The 10444-nt window shown below is 35.5% G+C and overlaps 1 pseudogene; it reads left to right on the top strand.

The window, feature by feature from the left end:
• Positions 1–9459: 9459 nt before the first annotated feature.
• Positions 9460–10100, top strand: LOC102271519 (NEDD8-conjugating enzyme UBE2F-like; annotated as a pseudogene).
• Positions 10101–10444: the final 344 nt, after the last annotated feature.

Here is a 10444-nt window from a genome sequence, read left to right as displayed (position 1 = left end):
AAAAGTGAAATGTGTTAATGTTTCTTAACTGTTAAGAGATGGAGCTGGGCTATTAGAAATAAGACTAATGAGTATAATGCACATGGACCATATCTCATTTTTGTGCCCCAGCGCCTCCTACAATAGCAGTAAGGGTAAATGATTAATGGATAAAAAGATGATTAATATGATCATTTTTTACTGAGAAAATAAGAACACTTGCAGTTTTGACTGAGATAATATAGTTCTAATATGTTTTTAAAATTGCTAAAAGACTGTTAAATTGCAAATATAGAGTCTATATGCCATTAATGTTTTTTAAAAAATAAAGCCCTGATTATATAATAAACTGTTTTGCTTACCTGTCACCCTTTGTATAATCAGTATATAGGTTGAAGTAAAAATAATACACTTATTCAGATAAGAATTTTAGTTTCCTAAAATAGCTAAAATTCTTCACCAGGATTCTGAGGAACAGAAGCATCACAAGTAAATGTGCAGCAATTGAACTGAAATATCTTTCATATTTCTGATGGCTGGTGGTAATTTGGTTGGCTCCTGAGTGTCTATGACACTGATCAGTGCTCATGAGTTTTCCTTTTGCTTTGCCACACAATACCAGAGGATGACTTTTGCAGATGGAGGATAAATATTCTTTAGTCAAGGATATAGAAAATGAAGCTAAAAAGGAAGGTGAGAACTTTATAATATGATTTAAGCACATTTGCACTTCATCATCATTTACGTACTTCACTTCCTATACATTTCTAAGTAGTAATCTCTATTTTTGCCGTCAGGAATCTATGCATTGCAAACTCAGACTTGTACAAAATTATGAAATTTTGCTCCTTGAATTTTAAATGCAAAATCTGGCATTCTCATTTGCATGAGAGGAAATTTGTAGTTATAACCAACAGCCACATTTCTGTATGTTCAAAAACATATTTAACAACGAACAAAAAAGAATAATATTTGAACAAATCGAATGGTATGCTATTCTTAAACACAAATCAATTTCATTTTTGCCTATTCCATCCTATTAATTATCTGGCATTTATATTCTTCTTTAGTGAACTTTGTTTCCTCACTATCTCTTATTTGCCATCATTCTTCAATCTTTGCCTGTGGATCTCTCACAATCTGGAGCACCTTCATCCTTCTTTTCTTTACTATTCAAGTTCTCCATATTTTATAAGATTGACCACTTGTTTTCTTCATCCCAAAAGCCTTTCAGAAATATTTCAGTCCTATTTAAATTTGTTTTTGGCACCAGCTGACAATCCTGACAGTCTCCTCTGAAAGTGAAAAGTGAAAGTCACTCATCTGTGTCCAACTCTTTGTGACCCATGGAATACACAGTCCATGGAATACTCCAGACCAGAATACTGGAGTGGGCAGCTGTTCCATTCTCCAGGGGATGTTCCCAACCCAGGGATCGATCCCAGGTCTCCCGCATTGCAGGCAGATTCTCTACCAGCTTAGCCACAAGGGAGGCCCAATTTTCTCTTTACTCCTTCTTAAGTTTTTTTACATATATACTTCTGTATAATAATAATAAGACTTTTCATGACACAGTCTATGTCTTATAATTTTTTAGTGTTTCCTATTTCACTAAACTAAGTGGTAAGAACAAAATTCAACAAATATTTTTTGAACTGAAATAAATGTATCTTAAAAATGCATCTTATATTAAAAAAAAAAAAAAAATGAAAAATGCTTTAAGACTAGGAGGAATAAAATTGACATGGCAGTATAATAGAGGCTCCCAACTAAATTCAGAGCTGCCACTATGATCACAGAAATTGTATACCCCAACAAGGAGGTTAATACACTCTATTTTGGTTACTTATTGCTGAATAATAATATCAACATTTAAAACCAACAACAGCCATTTATTATCTTTCATGGTTTTATGATTTGTCTGAACATATTGGGTGGATCTTCTGTTACATGAGGCATTGACTGGGGCTGCAGTCACCTGGCAGTTCCATTGAAACATCCAAGGTGACTAACTTGCATGTCTGACAGTTTAGTAACAGCTGTTGGCTGGGAACTCAGTTGAGACTGTTGAGCAACAAGCCACAGTTCTCACCTGTGTGTGGTCCCTCCCTGTAGCTTTAGTAATAGCAGCGTCTCTCTCCCTATTAGTAGAGAGGATCTCTCTCTATAGACTGGATTTTTCACAGAATTACAATTAGATTTCAAAATGGAGTGTTGCAAGTGATTAAAGCAGAAACCACAAATCTCTTTAGGTACAACTTGAGAAGTTGTGGAATCACTACCACCAGATTCTGTTATATAAAGCAAGTAATAAGGTCAGACAAAAAGAAGGAGATAGATGCTATTTCTTGACAGGAGGAATGGCAAAGAATTTGCTGGCATCTTTAATCAAAAAATCATCTCTTTGATTTTCAACTAAAATCCTGGATATTCATCAAGTGACTAATTAATTAGCTGATACTTTGAAACTAGGTTTTTCAACTTTTAAAAGTTAATGTAAATGACTGTACTGGATTTTCTATCTTGCAATGTTAAATTGCACTTAGATGATGAAAATATTATTTTTAGTGAGGAATATTTCATAATATTAATATGCCTTATCAAATTTGTATAAAGCAAGTATAATTACTTCTTCCTATACTTGTACTATCATATATATAACTTTTAATTTTTGTTCACTTTTCATCTGTCCACTGAAAAAGACAAATTGCCAGAATTTTCTTACAGATTGTGTAAAACAAATAGTAGTCCCAGATAATATGTCAATCTGCAGCATATACCATTAAAAGCTAGAATGACTTCAGGTCATTGCCTATTCTCTTTGTCTAGTTTGATGGATCTAGTTGACATTATTCTCTGAGATTCCCACAAAGTCTCCTAAGGTGATTTGATGTTAATAACTATGAGTTTCTGAAATGTTAGCATATAGTCTTAGTATAGAAACCACAGAAAACTGAAAGCACCATCAGAAGGTTTCAGTACTAAACTGAACCTAGCATATTTTATTGGAGTTAGAAGTACAAAGAAATTATGAATAGTAAGTTATCTGTGGTTTCTTTGAAAAAGACAACCATGGTGGATAGACTTAGAAAAACAGTGTTATTTTCATCAGCAACTACAAATACTGGTCTGTCTTAAATTTTCTTTCACACTGACCCTATGACATAAAAGGTACACTTTAGAGAAAAATATATGGATAGTTAAATTATAATACTTATATAATTATAAGATATATTTCTAGCTTAGGGAAACAGAAACACAGTAAACTACTTTTATAATTTGTACTATACTTTTATAATTTAGTTTTTTTAATTCTTCATTTTGAAATAAATTCAGACTTAACAAAAAAGTTGCAAAAGCAGTCAGCAGATTCTTATACACCTGACATTGTCTCCCAAAATGTTAAAGTCTTACATAACCACAGTATGATTATCTAAACCAGGAAATGAGCACTGATACAATATTGTTAAAAAACCTACAGGACTTATTTAAATATCATTAACTGTCCCAGTATCCAATCCAAGATCATAAATTGAATTTAGTTATCATGTCCATTTAGCTTCCTTTGGTCCCAGTTTCTTAAATTGAAGTCATTTCTACCTGATGAGAGAGTGAAAAGAAAGCCTTCTATAAATATATGTAATATTATCATTTTTAAAGTATTAATTCCCCTTTATGAATTAGGGTCAGAAAAAACTCCTGAAACTGTGCTCAGTTTCTTTCTATTCCCCAAAATAGCTTCTTCCAGATAATATCCAAGGTAACTCAAAAATTTCAAGGACACAAGTTTGGCCACTGGATGACAATAGAGTCCTTTTCTATTTGTCAGTATTTCTTTCAATCTTGCCGAGGTTTCCAGGTTAAGGATTAACACCAGTGGCATATTAACCAAAGACTTTATAATATTCTAATACTATTTGAATATGACACATTATACTAGAAGATTTAACGTTGTACAGATCACATTGTCTTATAATTAGCTGTTTTCATGTCTATCTCCTTACCACACTATGAAGTACTTAATGAACCTAGTCATCTCTTATTCTTATATTCATGATATCAAATACTACTGCCAATATATAGTTGATTGTCAGTACATGCTTAACATATATATTGTTAGTCATTCAGTCATGTCTGACCCTTTGCTACCCCATGGGCTGTAGCCTGCCAGGCTCCTCCATCCATAAAATTCTCCAGGCAAGAATACTGAAGTGGGTAGCCATCCCTTCTCCAGGGGATCTTCCTGACCCAAAGATTGTGCCCAGGTCTTCTGCAGTGCAGGCTGACCATCTGAGCCACCCGGAAAGCACAATAAATTGGATAATGGATATTATATATATATGTATACTCATACATACATATATACCATTTTACCTTTAAAACAACTTTCAAACAAAATATGAATTAATAAATTGCCAAATGTTTTATGTATGCTCTATAAGATTTAATACTTTGCTTTTCAACAGAATTGAGAATTATCTTTAAAACTGTTCTTTGCAGGTTGATTTGGAATTCTCTTTATTGGTCATTTGCACTGGAAAATAATACTTAGTAATTTTCTAGTCCTGTGTTGAAGGGTCTTCTATTTTTGGCTCATGCAATCCTCTTGATCATCTTTTAGCCAATAGTGACAATATAATCCAGGTTTAGACCAATTTAAATGTAAATAGAAGTACATTGTGAGTTCCTTATAGAACTTTTGCTTTTCTTACCTAGATGTCATCTTGTTCCTTCTTTCATCTTTCCATTGAAATATGTACAATAAGACTCCTTTATAATGAACTGCTGCATTAAGCATCTTGTGATCATGGGAGACACAAGTAAAAGCCAAAGACAACAACCATGGTTATAGGTCCACCTTTATTTAACTCCCAAAGAAATGGCAGCAATTGCTTTCATCTGAAATGTCTGCATATGAGGTGAATAAGCCCTATATGTTTCACTGTATCTGTGATTTCTGTTACCAAAAAACTTGATTCATTCCAAATGGATAATAAGTCTATAAGTAATTTGAAAGGAAAAGCTACTTTTTTTAAGTAACCAGTTTTTAAATTCTATGAAGCAAATACCATGTTTATCTTCACCTTATATTAACTTTGTAATGACTAGTAGAGGGCTTCATACATATTAGAGGACTGAAAAACATTTGCTTAATTTATGAATAAATAATTTCTGAAATTTCTAGGTGAAGCTTATGTTAAATTGAAGTATTCTTTTTGAGATGGCCATCCTTATTCAGAAATTTAAAAAATAGATTTTCAGGAATAAAAAATACAAATGGACAACCACTGAATGGGAGAAATATTTTCAAATGATATGACTTTTAAGGGGCTAATATCCAACAATATAAACAGCTCATATATTCTACATTAAAAAAAAATAAACCTGATTTTAAAAAATGAGCAGGACTTTTCCATCAGTCCAGTGGTTGAGACTCCATACTTCCACTGCATGGGGCATGGATGTGATCCCTGGTTGGGGAAGTTGGGCATACTGTGCAATGTGGGGGAAAAAAATAGGCAGAAGATCTGAATAGACATTTTTCCAAAAAGGATGTGCATAGGGTCAACAGACACTTGGCCTAATCATCAGGGAAATACAAATCCAAACCTTCATGAGATATGGTTGGCAAGGATGTGGAGAAAAAGAAACCCCCATGCACTGTTGGAAAGAATGTAAGTTGGTGCAGCCACTGTGGAAAACAGTATGGAAGTTTCTCAAAAAATTAAAAACAAAACTAGCACATGACCCAGAAATTCTACTTTGGCATAATTTGGAGTGAATTGGAGTATTTGGAGTAACTATCTGAAAATAAGCAAAAGCACCAATTTTAAAAGATACACACATCGCAATTTTCATAGCAGCAACTATTTACAATTGCCAATATATGAAAGCATCTAAGTGTCCATCAACAGATAAATGGATAAAGAAGATGTGGTACAAATATACAATGGAATACTGCTGCTGCTGCTGCTGCTGCTGTTGCTAAGTCGCTTGAGTCGTGTCCGACTCTGTGCGACCCCATAGACGGCAGCCCACCAGGCTTCCCCGTCCCTGGGATTCTCCAGGCAAGAACGCTGGAGTGGATTGCCATTTCCTTCTCCAGTGCATGAAAGTGAAAAGTTTAAGTGAAGTCGCTCAGTCATGTCCGACTCTAGCGACCCCACGGACTGCAGCCTACCAGGTTCCTCCGTCCCTGGGATTTTCCAGGCAAGAGTACTGGAGTGGGGTGCCATTGCCTCCTCCGAATGGAATACTACTCAGCCATAATAAAGAATGACATTTTGCCATTTGCAGCAACATGGTTGGACTCAGAGGGTTTTAATCTAAATGAAATAGTCATGTATAGTTTGAAATTAGAGTTTTCTCCTGATACATGGCCAGGAAGGGGATTTTAGGATCAGAGAGTAACTATGTTTAGTTTTTTAAGGAATCTCCATCCTATTCTCCAAAGTGACTGTACCAATTTACATTCCCATCAATAATATATGAAGGTTCCTTTTCTTCCACATCCTCTCCAGCATTTATTATTTGTAGATTTTTAGTGATGGCTGTTCTGACTGGTGTGAGGTGATCTCTCATTGTAGATTTGATTTGATGTCTCCAATAATTAGCAAACTTGAGCATCTTTTCATATGCTTATTGCTGTCTGTATGTCTTCTTTGGTGAGATGTCATTTTAGAACTTTTGCCAGTTCTAAATTGGGTTGTTTTCTAATTCTTGAGTTTTAAGAGATATTTGTATGTTTTTAATACCAGTACTTTATCAGCTATGTGTTTGCCAAAATTTTCTCCAAATCTGTGTATTATCTTTTTTTCTCCTAACAATAATTTTTTTTTCCAATAAAAAAGTTTAAGGAACAATAATACAATTTTAAGCTGTATTTATTACTCATAGAGATTCTCCATAGCAATAAAAATTACATAACTCTAATTATTTATATGACTAAGGCAATATAATATATAATATTAAATAATTCTCAACTATTTCTGGGGAAATTGTCTCCACTTATTTGAAATAATTTCTGAAAAAATGTATACTTATGTAGTGTTGGGTATTGGTATTGTTGATTAATGGAAGTAAAATAAATAAGTTTCTTCTAGAGATTTTTCAAATATAATGTTGCCATAACTGACAATTTGTTTATAACTATGAGAACTTCCTTGTTTCTAAGTGTATACACCACAAGCAGAGGCTTGCAACTTTTTTAGTGTTATGGAGTCACTAAAACAGTCATCTGTTTAGTGTCACAGATGAGAGCTATTTATTGATAAATAACCCATTTATTATTAAAATAAGAAATTCAATAACATAAAAAGAGTTAATTCAATGTAATTTATATTAAGTGGTCCAATTATAGGTTGATTTTGATCAAGTACTGAGAATACAGCTATATTAGGCAGGATTCCCAGTTGCAAACAATCTACCTCTGGCAGATTTAAGCAAAGCAAACAAACTTATTCTAACACACTCATGGCACAATGTGACAAAAATGGATAATTATGACACAGGTTTTGTACTTTCTAATCTGTTGAAAAGAGTTGTTGCTAAGAAATTGCTGCAAATTATGAACTATATCACCCTTCACCTGTGAATCCGTGTGGGTCTGGTGTCTGGGTCTCATCTAAGAAGGTGAGGATAAGTGATGTGTAATTGCTTCATAGAATGACTTTAAAATAGAGTAACTTCTTCATTCCTGTTTGTTCTTGCTTTAACTGCAGATGCTGACAGTCTTAGGGAGTGACAGAGTATCAAGATGGAAACAATCCAAGCTATCTACTAACTAAAAATCCTCGAAGTTCAGTGACTTGATGAGAAATAAACTTCTATATTTTAAACCACTGAAGCTTTGAGTGGTTTATTCAAGCAGCTACAGTTACCTCAACTGATATATGAATAAATTTGCTGGAATTCTATATTATCAGGCTTAGAAAACTGGCAACAATAATAGAAAAGTGAAAGTGCAAGCCACAGCCAATTTTCACCACTGGATCAGTTGGGTGAAGACTCCTGTTTCTACAGCTGAACACTGGAAATTGTAACTTTGATTGCAACTAGCACTAGGCAGTGGGTATGGCTACTGGCTCTGTGGCCCTGGCACACCAGGATGCTTGAAGTTGCTACAGTCTCTGAAGCTATTATTAGAATTTGTTTTCCATCACCTTTAATTGATTATATAAATAACTTTTGACTCAAAGTCCCAGGTGAAATTGGACGAGCTTATCTAACATATAGATACAGTGTTCAGTATTGAAAATGTTGGAAAAGTGAGTGTCTGACCTTTTGGAGCATCTACAGTGAGGGGCAATCACTAAGTTTCTATGCTGGAGAGTCATCTGATTTTTAAGTTATTCAGATATGCACTAAACTAGCATTTAAGACATTAATTTTGAGAAGTATACTAGTTACCCATTGTATTTGTGTTAATTACTCAGTCGTGTCCAACTCTTTGTGACACCATGGACTGTAGCCCATCAATCTCCTCTGTCCATGGAATTCTCCAGGCAAGAATACTGGAGTGGGTTGCCATTTCCTTCTCTGGGAAACTTCCCAACCAAGGGTTCAAAACCAGGTCTTCTGCCTTCCAGATGGATTCTTTACCATCTGAGCCACCTGGAAAGTCCCAGTTACCCATTACTGCACAACAAATTAATCTCCAAAAATCAATCCCCTAAATGAAGGACTAAAACAGTAAAAATTAGTATCTTACAGTTTTTGTGAGTTAGGAATTCATGAATAACTTGGTTGACTGGACATGGCCTCTCATGAGAGACCTGATAGGGGCTGCAGGTATCTGCTGACTAGACAGGAGACAGAGGATCTTCTCATAAGATGGGTCATTCATAGGGCTTTTGGCATAATACATAAGTGGATCTCCTCATAGTATATCAAGTGACCTCATGACACAGCAGCAGGCTTCCCCCTAGCCACATAATCCAAGACAGAACAAGAAGTAAATGCCATCATTTCTATTATGCCTTAAACTTCTAAATTGTACACCATCACTTCTGTCATATTTTATAGGGCACACAAGCCAATTATGACACAATATCAGAGAGAACTACACAATGATGTGAATATCCAGAGTCAGGGATCATGGGGGTCACTTTGAACAGTGACCGTCACAAGAAAAGTGGACTTTATTATGCCACTACATACTTCAGTTTTCACTACAGAATTTTAATTGTAGAAGCAGTAAGTTTCAAAGAAGAGGTAATTTTATTGATTCGGGTACTACCAAATATTTCTCTGAGTTTAACTCTTTAATTGCTATATCTACTGATTTCTGGGATTCCAGTCAATTTGGGGGCTGGGAGGTGTGTGGAGATTAGCTTCTTTCAGCTCTAAAGAAAGACTACCAAGGAAAAAGGGAGCAGCTGAGTCTCTTCCTCACCACTCTGGTCCTACTGTGTGCCTGGCCACTTCTTGTCCCATATCCTGCCTCGCCTGTCTCATGGTGACCAGAGTAAGGTAGCCATAATGCTGATGCTGGCAAGACAACTGAATCAGGATAATCATCTCAAAGAGTCCCAAGCATAGACACAGCCTCTGATTCCACCCATCAGGTTTCTGTGAGAGAAAGGCTACCTGTTAGAGGTTGAAACTGATTTACCTTGTAGGTATAAAGTGCATTTTCTTCATCCAAGTAAGCTTCATTGTTTTCAGCTAATTGTAAACCCCAGGATTGTTGTTGTTGTTTTGTGTTTTTTGATAGATGAGGGTTACTACCAGGGTAGAAAATTTGTTTGAAATTGAAGTTCCTGATGTGTATAACATGGTGCCTCCCACAGTGAGATGCTTCATCAGGTTACAGCAAGTTATAGCACCCCAACATCACAGAGACAGGTAAAATATGTCTAGGTTTATTGAGAGAGTGTTTGATTGACAGCACTGGCTGGGCTCTCAGGAGGACACTGAGGAATGTTGTTTGGAGATTCAACTCATTGTTAACTGATCTTTTGCATTTTGATTATCCACCAAATATTGAAGCTGCAGAACCTCATTTGCAGGACAAGGATGGCTTCCAGAATAAAGTTGAAGACAGCATGAAGTTTTGTGCCAGAGATTATGAGAAGACTACAGCATTCTGTACTGTGTGTTATAAGTTTGTCTCCACCTGAAACAAAAAGGAAGCCTCTTTCCCAGTCCTCAGGCTCCCCTCAGTCCCACTGGGTCCTCCAGAGTCCTGTGAGTATGTTGTTTTGAGGAAGAACCTCTTCACACAGCCTGTGGTAGATAGAGAGTTCCACATAAATACAGCAAGATAATGTGTTTGGGGTTATCAAGAGTTATCCACTTACCTTAACATGTTTACCTTTTTTGAAGCTGTGCTGTATAGGTTGCTGATGAGATTCTTGAGAAGTCGTCATGAACTCAGAATTGAGGCTAAAGCATGCTGCTTTCTCTTTTCCCAGAGTCAGTCCCAAAGTCAGTCTCATGTACAGGTGATGCTACTGATGTGCTC

This window comes from Bos mutus, chromosome 3 (assembly GCF_027580195.1).
Source record: "Bos mutus isolate GX-2022 chromosome 3, NWIPB_WYAK_1.1, whole genome shotgun sequence".
Classification (NCBI taxonomy): domain Eukaryota; kingdom Metazoa; phylum Chordata; class Mammalia; order Artiodactyla; family Bovidae; genus Bos; species Bos mutus.
Note: the sequence above shows the minus strand (reverse complement) of the source record. Positions and strands in the feature narration are given on the sequence as shown.